At 38.5% G+C, this 20,453-nt stretch overlaps 1 protein-coding gene across 9 annotated transcripts in view; it reads left to right on the forward strand.

Annotated features, from left to right (window-relative positions):
* The window catches only part of FHIT (fragile histidine triad diadenosine triphosphatase), a 531,998-nt gene that overhangs the window by 412,764 nt on the left and 98,781 nt on the right, over positions 1–20,453 (forward strand). The gene's annotated exons all lie outside the window — the stretch shown is intronic.

The following is a 20,453-nucleotide window of genomic DNA, read 5'->3' on the forward strand; positions in this document are numbered from 1 at the left end:
AGGAGATAAAGCTGTGGTCTTTGGGCAAGGTACACTAACGTTTTAAGCAATATCCTTAGGTAAACAGGCCTGGGGTGATAGGACTTGGAAATGCTGCGTATCTCTAAGTTGAGTTGAGTATTCTTCCCTAAACAAAGTCTGCTAAAAGCAGTCATCACATGACAGATGAAAATGCACCAAAAGTAAGAGCAGTATCAGCACTTTGTTTTCACAGTGTTTGCAATGAATGCTTTGGGCGTTCTGAGGTTGAACTGGGAAATTTTTTTTTTCTAAATGGATTTTTTTGTATAGCCCAGTCAATAAATACGAGTAACCTCAACCTCTTACCCTGATCACCATTATATTTTATGATTTTTTCATAAAAATTAATCACTGAAATATTTAAGTCTTAATTAATTAACCAGAAATTTACACCCAATGCTGTGTGGTGTCCGCTAAAAAATGGCTTAATAGGCTTTCAGTCCCGCCATTGTTCTGGCTTGTCAATGAATTACTTAAGTGTCATTTATTAAACAAGTTAAGTCAATAAAGTCCTTTAGTTGTTTTTCAGAGAGTGAGCATTATTTCCAGATAATGTATATCTAATTTCTTTTCACTTTAGTCTATCCACATTGGCTAGTGCGGGTTATTATTAATTAGCCTTTCATAGCAGATTAGGCAGGAAAGATCATGATTCAGTAATAAGTAAAGGTTCACAGAGACAAAATTCTCTAATTAGGAAGTATGGCTTAGTGGTGAGCAGTGTCTTCAAATGGATTGCCATCTGTTAAATTAAAGCTGATTTCCTTCATTTGCTTATATAATATTTCTAAAGAAAGTGGCTCTTTTTATTTATGGAAATTATATATTCTCTTTCATTATTTTCTCTTAATTGATTCTGCATTCCTGTAATTACTAAGCAATGAAAACATACAGTGCAGGAGAAGAGCCACAGAAATGGACAACATGACCACGTAGTAATCGCCATGTGAACCATGGAGTATCATTCTGCTTTAACGTGTTCCTTTTGATGTGTTTAGAAGAAATGAATGTAAATTCAAATTCCTGTTTCGAGGGGAATAAACTGTGCTAGTTTGTGTCCTTTTTCATACCGGATATAGCAAACTGGAGTAGGCCTAGATATGTAGCTTCTTGGCTTTTAGCATCTTAGGCTAGAAGACAAAGATCCTCGCTTTCCTATCATTTCAAAACTTACTGATTTCTTTTGTAAATGGTGAAAGTTGAGGGTTATATAAATAAGCACAGTATATTGGGAGTCAACATAGGCATGCAGATTCTTGTTAGAGAAATCAGTCTCCATGAAAATTTCCCTCTTATCCAAGGACATCCTAAAAGTCCTGGAGTTTTCTTGACACCCTTGGGGCCCATAGCTTTGAAGTGTTTTTCCTTTGCACTGGAATCTGATGAAACAAAATGTATCTAGAAAAATTCCTTGAGTTAAAACTCTGTATTTTTCATCTTTCTCTGATTCTTCTTATAGAAGAAGCTATATATGGTCTTGTGGTAAATGTTTGTGTAGGGAAGATAATTAACATGAAGCTTTTGATAGATGGCTATGATAGGCGTGTAGACACGCCCTTGTTTTCCACAGAAGGAAAATATTGATGGTTTTGTTGATGTTTGCAGTAATGAGCTCAGGAGTTTGTATCTAGTGTTTGGTAGCTGCTGTTTGAAGAATAACATATGTGGTTGCCTTAGACAAGTTACGAATTATAGTTAAATCAGATTATAAATCCAAGTTCTGCACTTATTGATTGCGACATGGAGATATAAAGAAATCTCTTTTCCTCCCCTGGATAATATAGATAATTAGATATACTGTTAAGAGACATTCAACTTCTGGTGTGGCATCTGGTTGTTGCCAATCCCACAGCAAGAGATTGGCCCTGATGGATTACTTGGCCGGCTTGGGCGGGCAGTGGTACTTCTGGTGTTGAGGGTGTCACAGGCAATGCCTCTCAGGGAGCCATTGTGAAGCAGGGTGTGCTGGATGCCTTTCAGAAACGTCAAGGAAAAATGACCTGAGTTAAAGCTTATCTTCTGCTAAAAATCCCCAAAAGCCTATTCTACTGCATATTCTAGGGTTTCAAGTGAGCTTTCCAGTGCAACCTAGATATGATAATTCATACATTATGTATTGAGAAATGGATCAATTAAAAACATAGAAACAGAATTAATCAGATGTTCACTTTATGAACATATGTTCCGTGTTACGTTTCCACCAGGATATCTAATGAAACTTTGTCAGAAAAAGAGCAGCTCCTTGTATGTTCTCCCTTCTCTGATTTTAGTTGGGGGGGGGGGGAAAAAAAAAAGAAGTTGTTTCTAGTTTCTCTGTGTTTCTTTATAATATGGTAATTGGTAAAGTTGTAACAGGCAATGAGGAATGTCTATAGAGGAATACTACAGAACACTCTGCAGAGCTCACAAACATTTCCTTCAGTAAAAAGTGTGTACGTATCAGAAGGAAAAGACTCAGAGATTTTCATTTAAAAACTCACTATACTGCCCTGAAGATTATCCCAAGAGGATAAGTAATTGCTCGATAGAACAAGTGCTAGATTGCAATGTAAAAATATTCCACTTTTAATAATCATACTACAGCAGTGTCTTTGAGTTGAAACAGTAAGGTTGAGCCTTTTTCAAACTATGGACAGTGTGTTAATTGCAGTTTTGTGTGTGTATGTGTTAAGATTGAATTGGAAAAAAAATGCAGAGACCTGACACAGAAAAGCAAAAACATACAAAAAGGCAAATAAAGAGAAAAGGTCCTGTATTTCTGCTTGTATTTAAAACGTCCTGTGACTACCGGTAAAAAGAATGCATAAAAATATGAATATCTTCTCTAATACTTTCTTCTCGATTCCAAACACCTTTTGGCTTTGAAATAGGTAAGTAGACCATAGAAAGAAAAGAGTACTGTAATTTTCTTCTAATAGCCCCAAACTCTTCCTGAAAACGCAGTGGAAGCAACTCAGCAATTCTAGTGCCAGATGGATGGAAAAACAAAATTGCATATTAAGCTTTCTTCATTAATTAAAAACTGAATACAAAGGCTTAGGTTTACAAATGTCTCCAAACAGGTTTGCATCTTGGGACAGGGTGCTGTTAATGCACTAAATATTGGCCTTGAATATAGTTTTGCTTGAATGTTAACAAGGTGGTAATCACACTGATGGCATACAAGAATTTAAAAAAAAAAAAAACAGGACTAGGTGAAACAGCACTTCAGAGCGTAACACGAGGAGCAGTCCTGGAGGGGAAGGGGCCTGGACAAGATAGAGCTAGGACAAAAGTCTTAGTCTAATGCTTGAGCTTGCCTAGTTGAAGTCTATTGCAGTTATGTCAATTTAATGATGCTTGCGCTTAGCACCCCAAGCAAGAGAGACACTGAAAGTGCTTCCACATGCTCACAGAGAAATTCAATTAGATTCCTGTCTGCAGTCCATAGCCCAACACTTACTACAAGGCAAAATCTCTGTAGGATTTGCATGTGTTCATCTCTGTATAAATGATTTAGGTGAGGCATGGTGCGGGCTGCAATGCTTAAGTGGTGCTCCTCATCTTTTTCCTATGGGCCCAGGTGTTCAAAGTGATAGAAGTCAGAGCTGCATCTCAGATAAAAAAGAGGAAGGTGTATGATCAAAAGGAGAATTCTTGCCATAACACAGCACTTGTTCTGCTTGTTTTACATCTCTTGAAAATCACTTAGCAGCTTTTCATTTAAGGCATCCAATTTTTTCCATGCAATCACATACCGTTACATCTGCTGAGATTTGGTTGGGTCGGGCACATGGGCAGGATTACACAGCACTGGTTTGGGTTTAACATTGTTCCCTGCACAAGGTAGGACAGAGAGATTGGTGGCAAGACAGTACCTGGACTTACCCAATTTAGTGATAAATGTTAAAATAATATCTGATAAGTCTGGCATCAGGCTGTACCAGTTCTGCACTAGCTGGTTTTGTCTACATGACAGATGAGTGGAAACTGATGAGTAGTTTCGCTTACGTTGTGGCTGCTCGCAGGTGATGTCTGTGTAGCCACCCAGCAAACAGAGAACCAACTGCAACAGATTGCTTGTAACCACACTCCTAAACTGATAGAGAACAGTGGATTACTGTATTTTTAGAATAAATTAGGATAAAAGCCACACTGTAATTTTACAAAGCAAAATCCGGGGTTAAATTCTGCTCTTTAAGGAAATGTGTGGTAATTCCCACTAAGTTATACTGTATAACAAGAATGAGGAATAAACATCTGCCATATGTAAAAAGAAGTAATGCACAGTTATCCTCTATGCACAAAATGTATTCCATAATACAAATTCAGTGGATGAAGATTGACAATGTTTCATCTTCTGCCTATTTGAGATTTCTATATGCCTAGCTCATGCAATTTTGCCTTTTTGAAAATGTTGGCAGGAATTGATTTTTGACTAAAAAGCATAAGTACATCAGTTTGCTTTATTTAAAAAGCAAAACAAAACTATTACCAGGCATTGCCTGTTGTAGCAGAAGTCTTACGATCATGCTTGCAATTAAACAAATGTCATCTTATCTTAAAATAAAATATTTTACAGCAGAACAGAATCAGACAGGGAAGTCCAGCTGGTGATGGAGGTCTATATCTTGATATTGATCTTGAGAGGTGAGGTTGTAGTGGGCTTTGAAGGGAAGACCAGTTTCACGTGCAATAAAGAAGATGGAGCGAGTTAGTGCAGGGATGCAAAGAGGGAGGGAGGATCACCAAAATAACAGGCTAAGAATTTTTTCAGAACTTCAGGGATAGGTGTAAGCGGAAGAGATGAGATTTGTCACAATGTCAGACGATAGCCCTGAGCCAACAAGACAGGCAGCAGTCACGGTCTGTTGCGGCAGGGTGCATCCTGGTGTGCTGTCTGTGAGAGCGCGGAGCTGAGCCAGTGTGCATGTGTTCTTGCCGGGGAAAGGAAAGGAGCCATTGTACTGACAGCCACCAAGAAGAGAAATGACAGGGAAAATGAAAGTTTTCTGAAGAATTGCTGAGAGATCAGAGAGTGGAAAGCAAACAAAGACAAGGCTGACTTGGAGTACCAATGTAAGGACAGGATTTCAAGGAGATACAGACTGGGACAGAGATTTTATTAGTAAAAGATGGCTAGAAATACAAGGCTTACAATTTCTTGTCCAAGAAGTTTTCACATTATCGTATTTATATAACAATAAACTGTGTTTATGGCCAGAAGGGCTTGTTAGATATCCTGTTGCCTTGTAGGTTTGCCAAGATCTGATTTTTGCAGATAGCTAAACAGGAACATATCCCTGAGTGTTGCATTTCTCCCTTGGTATCTTAAACGCTTTCTGTAGAGGAAGTGTCATGATGCATGTCAGAAAACCAACCGCATCGGAATGTTTTTAGCTTTACATAAGAAAATATGTTTCTTGTTTTTGCTGAACCTGATCAGGAAACATAAGCCTGTTAGTAAAAGAAGGAGCAAAAACAAACAAACAAAAAACACAAATTATTTAAAAATAACATTGTAGCAAATATATATATATATATTTGACAACACAGCTAGCTTAATTTGTTAGCAAATATAAATAGTCCAAACTCTTTCACTCTGCTTCCTCTAGCTGTTGCACTGCAAAGAGCTCTTTGCCTGATGTTGGTTTTCCTTTATACATTGCCCCTTTTTACAGTAATATGTAGAACTTTTGAACTTTTCTCTACCAATATTTTCTTTTTAGATTACTAACGTAGAAATGCAAAATTCAAGTGAAATAAATAATATGCTGTAGGTTGTCTAACAACGAATATTCCTTGTTGTCTTTTTTTTTTTCCTTCACACCAATATTTCCAAGGCAAATGTGAGAAAAGAAGTCTGCCTGCATAGTCAATTTGTTGTTTCATCTTGTCACTAGAAAGATCTGCAATGAGTATATCTCTGGTACTAAGCGCTGCCAATTCACAGAGGACTTTGTGTCAACTGATTTTTAATGGTAGAGTAATCAATAACTTTTTTTTGTTTTGCTTATCTTGCAAATACTTCACACTACTGAACAGATACCTACAAACCTTGTGGGATATTACTGCATGCCAGGATAAAGTGTTTTTGACCTTAGTAACAGCATCTGTGTACAAGGCCTTTGTGGTTCAGCTGTGATCTACTGTTTTCTTGCTTTATGGATTTTTATGTTATGGAAGTTAATGTCATCTATTTGCATCCATTTAACCACACATCTCACACAAGCTTTATGCAAGTACCCAGTTCCTGGTGATTTTCTGACTTCATGGGAGGCCTTATAACTAGTTTCCATTCCAAGGCAGTCAAAAACTTTTTAAACAAACAAACAAAAAACTAAACATTTCCACTCTTTCCTTTGTTCAGGAAAAAAAAAAAAGACAATGTCTGTCTTTCCTGTGTTGATTTTTTCGCTGCATGCTTGGATTGTGGCCAGAGAGTGATCAGCTAGAGTAGCTCACGTTCATACACTGCTTGTGGAGTGTTTGAATTTCTTTCTTCCCTGTTTCATGCTTAACCTTGTGAGGTCCTGTTACTCATTTGATCTTTCCTCTGAGTAGATTTTTCTGATATAGGTAATATTTTAGGATACGGATGTCAAGAGAGGTCTAGATGCTGTGCTGGTGGCAAGCAATTATGGGGCAGGATTTCTGCATTTGTTTTGCCCTCCAGTCACTTACCAGGAGGAGTCAAACAGCCTGGCATACAGCAAGCATTACAATGTCTGCTTCATCCTTGGGAACCAGGAAGCAATAAGTGACGCTCAAGTGATTCTTATATTGCAGTGATGTAGTTGTGCTGTAAGCCTTTTCATCTGTCCTGTTTTTTAATTATGCTGCAAAGCTCCCCAGTGAGGTAGGTAAAACAATACATAAAATTATTCCATCTGTCAGAAAATGCAGCGACATCTTCAGAAAAAGACAGTGTCATTATTTAAGACAGCACGTGAAAATGTGGTAAGAAAAAGCTGATGTCTTATTAAAGGCAGGAGGGGAATTAATTTAGGTGGGATATTGTTACCTCCGTTGTGCTTTGCGCTGAACATTGGTGCTGACCTGTCTGCTTACACAGAAACGTGTCCTGGGATCTCATCTGAGATGACCAGGAGTCAGCAATCAGTCTTAGTGTTTCCTAAGTTTCTCTACCTTTTTAGATGCAACTATGAAGTTTTACATTGTTCACCTTTTAGATGTGTCTGTGCATATAAATCTCTGGGTGGAGAGCTGGATAATAAATGAGTCTTTCTGTTTCTGTAGAAAGCCAGACATGACACGTTTCACCTCCTCCAGTCACGCTGCAATCGAAGGACCACTTCCTTTTTTTTTTTTTTTTTTTTTAATCCCTTGTAGCTCATCAGTGCCATATGTAAGCTCTGGGGATGTGTAGCAAACTTTCACCTCTCCCGCCATCCTTTTTTGGGTGAATTAACATTGTTCTGCATGCATAGATGAACCTAATGAGCCTGAGTCTTTCAGGAGTGGTGAAGGTGATCGAGCTGTTTTCCATGCTCAGTTCTTTAATCACTGCAGACTTCCACGTTCAATCCCCATAAGCAGTAATTGCTCCTTATGCTACTGAGACAGGCATGAGTAAATAAATGTATTTTTAGCCCTGCCCAGGCAAACTTGCAATATAGTAGCCCTGTGAGAGACCACAAGAAACCTGTCCTGCATGGTGTGGCATGTAAGAAATCTTGACGTACTGGGCATCTCACAGAGGGAACTTGTGCTGCTGATCCCCAACAGTGGCGTATATCCCATACAACCCCTCAAATCCGTTAGCTTCTTTGTGAGGTCTCATTACATCTGAGACGTACAACCACTTTATAAGATCATTTGGGGCAGTTTCTATGGAAGGGTGGTTGTAGTCAAAACACTCTGTACTCCAGAGGCCAGGCTGGGGAGTTCAGCTCTTTGAAGTGATCCCATTGACCAGATTTCTATTATTGGACTTAACAGTGGCTTGCTGCGTGTCCTCAATATGTCAGTGGTTAGCTGTGTGACTGTGGGCAGGACATTTCACCTTGTTATTTCCTCTCCCACCCTTTGTCTGTCTTTTCTGTTTAGGTAGTAAATAAAATGTTTCTTCAGGACAGTGACTTGTCTTTTAGGATGTATTTGTTCAGCAAGTACAAATAAGATCAAGGCCCCATGGCTGGGGTTTCTATGTGCTCCCACAACATGAATAATAAATAATAGCAGAGGTAAACTGATTGTGTTTGTACCATTTATGTGCAGAGGTATTATTGAATAAGACAACAAAGGAATACAGCACAAGTGTTCCTGAGTGTTGCAGTAGAAAATGATGATTTTAATATAACTTTTTTTTGATTTATGGAGCAGATGTCTGTGTGCAATTGATGTAGAGATTGCTCTTCACACTGCATTTGTGTGGTAACAGCAGTGCGTCTAATCTCATATATGGAAATTCTGTTGTTACTATTTTAGCAAGGAAAAAAAAAAGCTACTCTTCTTGAGATAAACACAAGAAAACTTCTCGCTGTCCAAGAGGGTTTGGCAGCAGTTGAGATTTAAACTTTTGAGTATTGTGAGTGCTATCTACTTGCACAGAAAGACTGCCGTGTTTCCCTCTGGGACTTCTGATACCAGCCACAGAGTCTTTAATGCATGGCTGGATGTTAATGTTGCTATGTACAGCCTTTGAAGTGATTGAACTCCCACCAGAACTTAGATTTTAATCATCACTTTGATCTGTGGCTATGCTACAGATTCAGTTACAAATGTGTCTTGAATCTCTAAACCTAAAATTGTGCAGGACTCCAACATGTCACATTTCAGAAACAGTGCAAATGATGTTTTTTGTGAATCAAAGTCAAGTCTGAGGGGAAACGTGTGGAACATTACTAGAGGCTCTTAAATATTCCCTAACCTATTTGTTCTGTACTGTTTCTTAAGCTAGAAATAAAAAAACTCAGAAGACATTGTCAACTTTCTACTCGATTACTTTCAAATTAAGAGAGAAAATTAAAGTTCATCACAGGACTGCTGTCGAAGCATTGATATTGTTGCATTTTTTAAATAAAATAAGAATTTTTTCAAGTGTTTATAATCATCTTTTGTCCATTAAGCTGTCTTCTACAATCAAATTTTCAGCAATAACTGCACAAGCTAAATTAGTTCATTACTGATTATTTCCTTAAAAGATGCCATAGAGTTCAGTCCTGTCTCCACAGAATTAAAGGCCATAAAGAATGTAGCATTTCTGTTTGTTATCTGAGTTTCTTTATTCCAAAGAAGGAGAGAAACAAGATACCATGACAGAATAGTTGTCTCTGGGAGATAATTTCTCTCAGCTGTGACATTATGTGGCACTGTCTTATTTTCTAAAGAAACTAACAGTATATATTCATCACGGATTTTTTTTCTTTCAATCTTCACCATTAAGTGACTTTAAAATGAATGTTTTACTCTTATATTACTAGAAAAAGTAATAAGTGGAAACCTGATCATTATTAATATTTTTGTTAGCATCTTCAAATACAAGCTACTTTATTATTAAATAAAGTATTAATATTTTTATATTAATATTGCAGTGGCAGTTGAAATCGCTGCATGTGCTGTACAGGCACAACCTCAATTATTTGAGTGCTCCACTCCTATATTGGGAAGAACTTTGATGAAATATAGCTATACTAAGTGTTAGAATTGAGCACAAGCAGACAAAACAGGCATTGATAACTTGCCTTATGGAGGGACACTGGGAGAGAAGTGACATGCTGAAGTTTAAAGATGGAGCCTCAGGCAAAACTTGAAACAACTTGATATCCCGAAGTCCTTGTCCAGTGCTATACACTGCAAGTCTTGTCATCCTTTCCAGATGCACTGCCTCTTTCACTTTGAAAACCAATTAGAAAAGACCATAATAAGTTGGTAAGATCCGTTGTGTGGACTTCTGTAGTACTGCCTTCTCTTCGTGTCTTTTGTTGACTTTGAGAGCCTCCCAACTGTGTAACCATATGAGTAGGAATAGCTCTTGATACCTATCCCACCTCATCACATCAGGGCTGTTGTTGCCCTTAGTTAGACCCTGGTGCATCTGTGCTGCTGTAGACTGCAAGCGGAGACTCTTGGGGAGGTACTGCAGCTCCAAGCTGTGCTGATTTTTATCTCTAGAAATTGGAGCCCTGCAGTGGGCAGCACTGCCGAGTGCAATATATTGTTTGTGCTGTGCTCCTATTGCAAACACAGTAGGGAGATAGTCTTGGCTGTAGTTAGCACTGACAGCATTTGTTCTTTTCCACAGACCCATAGGGAAGGCCGAGGGGCTTATCTCAGGAAGGTGAAAGGTTCACCATTCTCATTAGAGGGTAAAAAAGAAAGACTGTAACTTCGTCTACTTTGGTTCAAATGTTTTTCAAAAAAACATTATACCCAACATGAAACTGCCAGTAGAAATATGAATTCAGAGGGCCTTTATCTTCCATAATTTAATTTTATTGTATTTGTAGACTTGAAAGTGGATTCTGGCTGCTGAGGATTGAAAGGCATTGCCCTAAACTTCACATAGTGAGCTCTTGGAGCCTTTCAAAGAAAACAAACACACACACAAAAAAAAGCAATATAGTTTAAAGGTTAGGATTTCTTCTCAATTTCTAGGTTTCTTTGTATCTTTGCCCTAGTGTGATTGTGCTCCCCAGCTGATAGTGTTTACTCCCCAAATATTCTACTCCTCTGAAAGTCATCTGTCCTTCTCATGTTGAAGTGGCCTTTCACAGAATTAGGTCTGATAGACTTGATAAATGAACCCTGATGAACACAAGAGAGAGAGGCTCCTTTTGGAAAAAAAAAAGAGAGAGAGAGAACGAAAAAGGAAAAAACACAGACTCTTATGTCGCAGTTGGCCCTTTGTTCACTCCACATTATATCTGGACCAGGCAGTGTGCACAAGAATGCAGTATCTCTGCACAAATGTGGAAAACAAAAAATATAATCTTGCTCATTTGGACTGTAGATTGGTAAAATCTCTCCACCTTCACTCAAATATACCTAGGTTCACTGGATATCATGCTGGAAAGAAGCAGCTAAGTTGCTACCAAGTGCTCAGCCGTAAGCCAAACCTTTAAAAGGAAGAGTGCAGCTGTAAATGACAGAGTGAATTTGTTCACTTGTCATAGAGTCAGTAGCAGTTGTGTTGCAGTTTCCCATCCTATTACTAATAATACCTGAACAACAGTTACTCACATTCATATTCAGTCAAATACAATCAATAGACATCTGTTTGTACATGAATGACGGTGCACAGGTACCTGTTTACTGCTAATTAAGTATCATTAGTGATTAGTTTGTCTTCAGGAGGGGAAAAAACCCCCCATAATTAAGGGCTAGCATATTATGTGGTCCCATATTTTCACTTTTCAGACCTTGCATTCTAACAGGACCATTAGTTTGCAGTACATTTGTCTGTATTTAAATGTAACTACATTTCCTTGAAAAGACCATCTGTTCATAAAGACCATCTTTTTCATGCTCCCTGCAGTAAACTAGAGAGTGGTAGAATTAGCAAAGGACTGTATTTAAATGAAAATAAATGTGGATTGAGACTAGGTAAAGCTGTTCTGCACACACTAAAATGGTTCTGCACTGGAAAGATTGTAATTATCTTCCTCCTTTACTTTTACAGAATTTTTTGTGTTCTGAATTCTGCCACCTTTGACTGAGTGATTTTGTTCTTTCTACCTACACCTGAATGGAATGTACCAAGTAGCAAATTACTTGAGCCATGGTTGTGTTGAAGCTGTTTTTACTTTGTAAAAAATGAAGCACTTACCTTTTCATTTTGCTTGGATTGATCATAAATAGCTGCATTACAAACCTGCAGTGTAAAAGTCTGGATTCTACTCTACCTAAGTAACACTGAGTGCTTCTTTATTCTACGAATTGTCCTATTGTAGAGTGAGGTACTATTTGGTTTTAGAGTGGCCTGGATGAACAGCAGGCTGGTCTCCTTTAAATAAACAATTCTGTTCAATTTAATCCTATGCATAAACTGAAAGAGCAGGCTAAACTGAATGTCAATGAGACAGAACACCACCTCCATAAAGATATTCATGAAAGAACAAAATGCCCCCAATGAGGTTAGAAATATAAAAAAATGAACAGAAGTGCTGTAAATGGAGTTGGCAATATTCTCATATTACACAAAACAGATGAAGAATTCCTGCTACTTCAAAGGAGATTATGCAAGTACAGCCCTTCATGACCTGCACAGACATAACCGTGGCAGTAGCGAGCAAACAAGATAACGTTCTTATCCAGAATTCAGAATTCAGATGAGGATAAATGTTAACTCCATACAAGAGTTAAGATAAACATTTTGTTGTTGTTGTTGTTTAATGGTTTATTCCTTAGCCAACTAAAGCGTGCATTCTGGGCTTTCTTAGAAACCTAGGCAAAATGTAGAATCAACCAGAAATAATGAACTGAGCAATGCTGAAATGCTCAAAACCCGATTATTATTTTCTTTCCAAAGATGAAGGGAAGACTACAAAGGAAATGCTTGTCATTAGCTAATAGCTTCTTCTCAAGCAGTAAAATTGGTGTAACCAATGGTAAAAGAAACCTCTGGCCGTTAGCTCTGTTGAATTGTCTCACAGATGTAAATCACTGTGTAGCCGACATAAACAAGTCACTGTTGTGTGGAGTGCCTAAGTGACAGCTCTGTACTGTGGGAGTTATCAACCCTTCAATATCAATATGACCTACTGTATACTCTTATCAAAAGCACGTACATCTCTTCTATGATAAGATACCCCTGTATGTCAGATTGCCAAACAATTTTATTGTCTGTATTCTGCACATACTATTATTCTCTGGAGGAGCTTCACATAGAAGGATGAGTTATGCGCAAATGCAAAAAGTTCCCATTTTATTAGGAATTATTTCTTCCCACAAAATATGCAGGGTTAATGAAAAAAAGACCTTGGAAAACATATTTGCAAATACTATAGCTTGATAGTTTTTAGGTGGATCATGTTTTTACAGGCCCTTTGTGTTTACTCTTTCCAGAATATTAATATGGGTGTGATTTTTACTTGCCAAACCAAAAGACATTAATGTTACCATGTCTGATCCAAAGCTCCAATACAACATTATCTAATGGTGTGCTCTGCTTTGTCACTTTCGTGGTTGGAGGGGATGTATTTCCTCCCCTTTGAAATGGGGCCATTTTCAAAGAGTTCTTTTTCTGTAGGTGGGTCTGTAGGCTATGGAGCATGGTAATAAGAGTGAGTGTTAGTGTGGAGCTGTGTTGCTATATGTTTTAGGAGTAAGAGAGACAACCATAAAAAGCACTCGGATATGCCTTTGATACTCTCCACCTGTCAGTCAGTAATATGGCAGGAATACAAGGATCCTAACATTGAAGAAACAGAACTAGCACCCTTGGATTTGTTCAGATTTTACGTTTATATCTTGATGATATATAAAGAAAGACGTGAAAATTGAAAATGATTAGTGGTGGGTTTTCTTTGTGGGGGCTTCTTTTTTTTTTGGTGGTGGTGGTGTTTTGTTTTTTTGTTTTGTTTTAGTGTAGTGTAGTGTTTTTTCTTGTTTCTTTTTATTTTTTAAGAATGCATAATGGCATAGTTGGGCATTGTGGAGAGAACACAGAGAAGTAGAAGTGCAGGTGTATCTACTGAACTTAAAAAAGTCTGGGCCTGACTATGCAACTCAAGCAGTGTGGAATAGCCCAAGAATTGCCGAAATCAAGAAGCTCACCTTTTCAAAAATTCAATGAATTATGAAGTCAGTAGACCCAACCATGTATGCTGTTTTTCAGGCTATGCCTGCAAGGAGTGTGTAAAAAAAGTGAGGTTTCGTAGGAATGTGTCCTTGATCTTGCTTTTGATTGCTCAGCATTACTACAAGCCACATCCTTTTTCTGACATGCATTGCAAAATCTAAGTCGACATGAAACTATGCAGTTATTTTTTCAGCTACCAAAATGTCTGGTTCTTTCTCTTTATGAGGCTGTTTGGTTCCTGTCATGTTGGTGAAGATCTTAAAAGCATTTTCAGTGGTGACTTTTTGCTAGTGTTTGGTGCCTTCTTCATTCTTCACACTCAGAGGTAACATTTGCTTAATGCTTCTGAAGTCCTCTGTCAAGTGTCTCTGCCTGCAACTCTGTAGTTAATTCTGTCGAAGATTGCTTCACACTTGGGCTATTGCAATTTCCTTCTCAAAAGCCCCCCTGTTTTTCTGAAGCCTGCACACATGGGTTGCTCAGCTTACACTGCTGATTTTCCTGCTGCTCACACGATCAGATGTTATCCCATTACTCTGTCCATATAACTTCAGTCTAATTTCAACAGTCTGCAGCTGATTTTTAATACCCAGTAGATAATGGAAACACCCTACTTCTGCGTTCTCACTTCTGGGCATTTTCGTATATTTGTTCTATTTGTGTGACAGTTTGTTACTGATCCCTGCATCCCCTTTATTATTTTTTTTTCCCCAGTGGACATCTGTAGTACAGATGTGGGTGGAAGCTGCAGTGTTTCTGTGAATCACCGTATAAAGTAATAATTTATAATAGTTGTTAAGTATGTGGTGGCCAAAGGTACATTTGCATTTTTCAGAGGAACACATGAAAACTTGGTAGTTGGCACTGATATTAAGCTTCCAGGTTGCTTTTTTTGTGTTATGGGAAGCAGGGCTGAGCAGGAAGGAGAGCTGTCTCTTCACCAGATGCCCAGATTTTTCTACTTTACAATTTTGTCAGCCAGTCACCAAAACAAACTCTGCTCCCAAGAAAAAAGCCTTTCCATCCCCCAATGCCCAGGTGAAGGTTTTCAAGACATTTAATCCTGCAGCCTGCCTGGTGGGCTTCTGGGATAACTCAGTGGTGGCATGTAGCCCTGTCTCTGAGAATTTGATGATGGTTTCCTCTTCAGCTTTCTGAATACTGTGAAGGTCTCTTGCGCTTCCTGAATGCTCGTTGAAGGAGTTCTCCTCGTGAACATTTCTTAGCACTATTTAACAGAAGTGAGAAGCACAGAGATTGTTTTGTGCAAATATGCACCAGGAACAATCTTGTCTGCATTCCAGACTCTTGCTGTTGCTGTAGGACCCTCCATTCTATAGCAGCTTTGTGCTTAGGTAAGAATTGTAATTACATGCCTCAAAAACATCTCCAGTGTTGAACAAAGTTAATCTTACACTCTCTACATCTTCCTCTCCAGTGCCATCTGTATGAACAAACAACTCCACCGCCCCTAAACAAATCCTGCCCACCTCTTTTTTTTTCTCTGTGATATTGTAATGACAGTCGTGTTGCTCAGAACTTCACCTGTAATAAGAAATCAATGCTATTGCTATCAATGCAATCATTAGTAGACTTAGCTTCTTAAAGCTAGCATGAAATTAACTGAAACAAATCTGAAAGCTCAGAGTTTGATGTTGATGTCCTAAATCAAATTAAAATTGAGCTAGAATCTAGCACAGCATAAAATCTTATTTGTACAAGTTACGTATTCAGTTAAATCTTATCTCATTAGTTTAATCTTACTTGATAGCACCTTAAAATTTCTAATTTTACAAAATTTTCCAATGTTCTTATTTAATGAATATAGCAATTAAATTGAATGCTGTGTTATAATTCATGGGAAAATTTTGTTATAATTTACTGTGCTATCATTCTTGCCAGAGATGGATAAACTATTACTGATGTGCAAAAAGTTCTATGTTTAAGGAAAGTTTAGGATATAAAATTAAACTCTGAAGGATTAGGAAAAGGCAGAATTAAGACTGCCTATATAGCTTTGATGTAGATGTGATACGATCTTAAAGACTTGAACACAAGCTGCTACTTTATTCTGTGCACAGGGTGGACAGATCAAGTGTTTATTTTTATCTGCATCATTCAGTGTGCAATTTCAGCGCTTAGATGCCATCCAAACCCTGCCCTGAATACAAGGTTATTAATGTCCTCTAAGCTTTCCTCTCTACAGAGTATCTGAAAGTCTCCGAAGCATTAATACGCATATTTTAAGCAATGCTCATTCTCTTGGGTGATGACTCTAACTTTAGAACTTGATTTATTATTTTGTGTGTGTGTGTGTGTGTGTACTTAACAACTTAAATGACAGCTTCAGCTCATGGCTCTTAGGGAGTACAGTTACACTTGTCATTGCTCAAGATTTCTGCAGACCAGGCCAGCATGTTTCGTATGGATGCCCAGAAAATGACCAGCTGTGAGATGTTCTGGCTGAGGTGACTTTCCTAACAGTACGGAACTGTGGCAGAAAAAAGGGTAGGCTAAGTTCGGTAAGGTGGTGTTTGATTACCTTATCCATGGGTTTATCCTTAATCATTTTTTGTCTAACAGTCTTATACATAATTTACTCTGCATTCTCAAAGTCTCAATGAGACAGAGCAGGGACCATATATCAGGAAGCCTCACTTAACCTCAGTCTACTCCTAGAATTCTCTCTTGAGTTTTGTGTATTACCACTTTTCTTAAAAGATTTTTTTTCACTATTCTTGCTTTTGACTATATATTTTAATCTGTAATTAAGTGCCCATATTGTATTTCTTATCATCAAATAGACCAATGAAACTTTCATCCTCCAAGGTAAAGCTGGTGCAAAAGCGTGTGGGGCTTCTGGTAGGCAGAGGCTCCTAGGAATAGCCCTGTTACAAAACCCCCACAGCCTGTGCTAAAGCTGTTGAACTGGGTGCTAAATGGCCTACAGGGCTTTCTTGAAAAGTTGTTCATCACTTGCATAAGCACCTTGAGGACTTAATACTCTGTAGGACCATCAGCACCAGTATCCCTTCTCCAAAGGGCTCTCTGCAAGGTGTCTCTGAGCCTCTTGCACCCACTGGCTCTTTTGCAAGCTCTTTTCAAGAGGTTGATGGACCTTGTGTACCTATAAAAATGTTGTGCTCTTTGGGAGGGAAAGATTCCTCTGGTTTATTTCCCTGCTTAGCTGTGATTATAGACTGTTGTTGCTTAATTTAATCTATCGAGGTATGCATTTTTTTTCTGTATTTCAAAGGCCAGCAGGAATACAGTTAAAATTTCCTAGTGCACTCTGTAATGACTGAGGAAGGGAAAACTTGAGCATTGTATTAGAGAAATCTTGGGATTGAATTATGTCATTTAAGAACTCATTAGCCTGTCTTTCAAGTGTATGCACTTTGGGGAATAATCATCTTTCTTCTCCTGCTTTGCCTTTTGAGTTACTCGTGTGTCATATCTCTCATCCCTAGGAACTGTGGTTTTATGGCACTTTGGATTGGATAACCACTTAGCTTTGAGATGTGAAATCCTTCAATTAGCCTGAGTTTGGAGACTAAAGACCAAATGTTTCAAATTTGGGCACCTGAGGTCAACAGGAGCTGCAGGAATTCATCACCACTGAAGATCAAATCAATCATTTAGGTAGCTAAATTTAGATGCAGGTACCTTGTTTGTGCAAGCCCAGTTTAATCACCAAGTCCTGTAGCTTTACTCTGGATGGTTTGGTTCTTCTGTTTTGTTTTCCTACCAGGGTAGGGTTGAAGTTTGTGTTTAGATCTCCATGTTACAATGTCCTCTTGACCCCAACGAGCTGTTCCGTGACAAATGAATCCTTCCCAACCCTTGTGCTGAAAGCACCTGTTAGGTTTAGCACTCTAAAGTGAAAGTAGGCACTGAAAAAATTGCTTTGAAAGGTTAACATTAACTTAAAATAGCCAAATGCTAGTCTTCCATTGTCTGGGTGAGCCTGTGGCCTATTTTGCTGGTTTTAGTCACTGTCACTCCAAGGTATGTTTTCTGACCTTGGCCAAAGCATGTTCTCTGGTCAGGTTGGTAATAAAAAATAAATAAATCAGCTGTTCAGCTGAGGATTTGGGTGTGACTCAGTTTGCTGCAGTGTGTTTTCTTTGTGGAGCAAGAGTGGCTCTTTATTCCAGGTTTGTGTGCTGTTTCACACAAAGAACAGGCAGCTTCTTTCCATGGACTTCTGAATATGAGCTGCTTCCTTTCTCGTGCATGAGAATATGGAGTATTTCATCCCTTTCTTCTTCTACATATGTTCTTCTTGTGCCAGTATAAGTCTTTTATGTCCCTTACAGTATCATGCGGTGCTCCCCCCCGACACCTCCTGCCAATAGACATGGTTGCTATGGCAGTTCTCCTTGGAGAATACATTTCTATCCTTAAAACCTCACCTGGTAAGAACTTATTTGACAAGAGATATCAAGATTCTTTTGATATATATTGGTCTCTTCTTCTTCTCTCTTGCAGTAACAAGAGGGTGTTTATTTGCTCGACTGAGTTTGGTAAAAAATGGAGGTAAACACGCCTAGCAGCTAAGTTACCAAAGTAGAAGTCTGCATAGTGCTATTTTTAAGCTTAAGTTTGGCTTTGTTTTGCTTTTCTAGGATGAATGCCATGTGATGATACAAGATTTTGTGATAAACAGGCATGGTAGGATTGATCTGAGTTTTGTATGGATTGAAGAAAATCATTCTCTGTGCAAAGGACCTTGACATGTCTACAAAATAATTAAACTTAGAATAGCTTCTGAAGTGCCTAAGCATTATTTGGAAAAGACATGTTGGTAGAAGTTTTCATGAGAGCTTAACACAGATGAAACATAATTTTCAAAACTGGTTGGCAATAATGTAGGTGGCTAAATTTTCTGAAGTGTACTGAATGTTGAAGTGCTTTGAAAATCTGACAAGAAGTGTCAATGTCACAGTTGGTGCTGGTTGCAGAATGACTTCAGAAATTTGGCTTTAAATCTAGGTATTTATAGATCTGGCCTGAGAGCAACAGTTACCAAAGAAGTAAGTAAACAATCTTATTTTGAACTTCTTTTCAGATAAGGTGCTAAAACTTATTTTGATTTTTTTTTTCAGACAAAGTGGCTAAAGTAAAGCTCTTAAGTAAGCATTTCTAATATTTTAATTTGTACTTGGATTTTCAGAAAATCTTCTTGCTTTCTAATTGTCACTGTGCACACCCAAAGGATCGAAGATACAAGCTAGTTTGGTTCACGTCACTTTGCAAATTCTTATGTAGTAGGAATGCCAGCAGCCTCTACTTTCTATGATCATGGCTTTCGCCTCAGGTTCCTCCACTGATTCAAATTTTAAGCTAAAATTCAGGTTTCTTTTATGTTTACAGCCTGAACTACAAGGTGTTGTATTTATTGCATTTTGATTCAGCTGAGATGCCAGGAGACTGCCACGATCTGATTCACAGAAGTGGGTTTCAGCTCACTTGACTATGTCAAAATAATAGCAAAAAAGATCAAGCACATCCCTGATGCTTCTCCTGGAAGTGAGGACCACTCTTCTGAGGAGCTCATTTGTTGTATCCCTATGCAGCTCCTGCTTACAGACGAGTCAAAACTTCTGCATCCAGAATAGCATCCCAGGAGTGTTACTCTACTTTCTAGAAACATGGCCTAAAGCACAAACATTGTGGTGTAAAAGCTGCTCAGCTCTGATCCACAGTCTTGCAGGTGTTATTCTGGCATCTGGCTACAAGGAAGCACTGAGTTTCTAACTCTAAAGAGAGTCACGAGTAGTTAACCCCTTCTTAAATTCAATCCTTTATGCTTGGTGGGCTTGAAAGCAAACCAAAGATGATAGATTGATCTGAGGAGGGCTCAGATTCTTGGAGATCATGGAAAAGGGAAAGTTTGGACCAAGTCCTCTTTTATCTGACTTGATTTGCTCATTCCCATACAGCACGTGTCTCTCTCTGAACATCCCTTGTTAGGAGTGCAGGCAACGTTTCTGGAGCACACATTTCATTATGTACAACTAACACATATTTTTTTTTAAATGTGTAACTGGCCTAAAGTTTGAGTGGCTAACTCTGCTAATTACTTGAAACTCTTTAATACGATGCTGGAGATGTTAAGCAATTCTACCTGCATTAAATATGCTGTGCTTACACAAACATGGCACACAGACTGCAAGTTCTGAAATTTATCAGGCAGACTAATTATTTAAATGTGAGCTATAGGTTACATAAATAAATAGCTCTCCCTCAGTAAATGGCAAGGTGTCAGGGTGTTAGCCACGTGGCTTGTAGCAAAGTAGAATTAATGTTAACACTTCCGTAGCTTTCTTTCTCTGATTAGTAATTCTTTCAATGTTGGTAGATGAGCTGAATTTATGAAAGTTTTGCCTGCCCTCTAGGTCTCTGTTTTGTATTCCTTATGCATTGCAGCATGCTCTTGACTCTGGCAGCAGTGTTGGATACTAAACCCATGAACGGCTCAGGCTCCCTGCTTAGCTCGTGGAGTGAGGTAGATCCAAACCAGCCTCAGAGCTTCCCCTTGGGCTCTGCTCTTCCAGCTCCCATAACTCGGTCCTCCAGCTAATGAAGCAGCCCATTGGCAATTAGCAGCATGTATATCGTACAGCAGTGACACAGAATTGCAGATAGCAAGAAAATAGGCAGATCACGGTGGTAATGAATAAGC

The sequence above is a fragment of the Anser brachyrhynchus genome (assembly GCF_964034855.1).
Source record: "Anser brachyrhynchus genome assembly, chromosome: 10".
In the NCBI taxonomy this organism is placed as follows: domain Eukaryota; kingdom Metazoa; phylum Chordata; class Aves; order Anseriformes; family Anatidae; genus Anser; species Anser brachyrhynchus.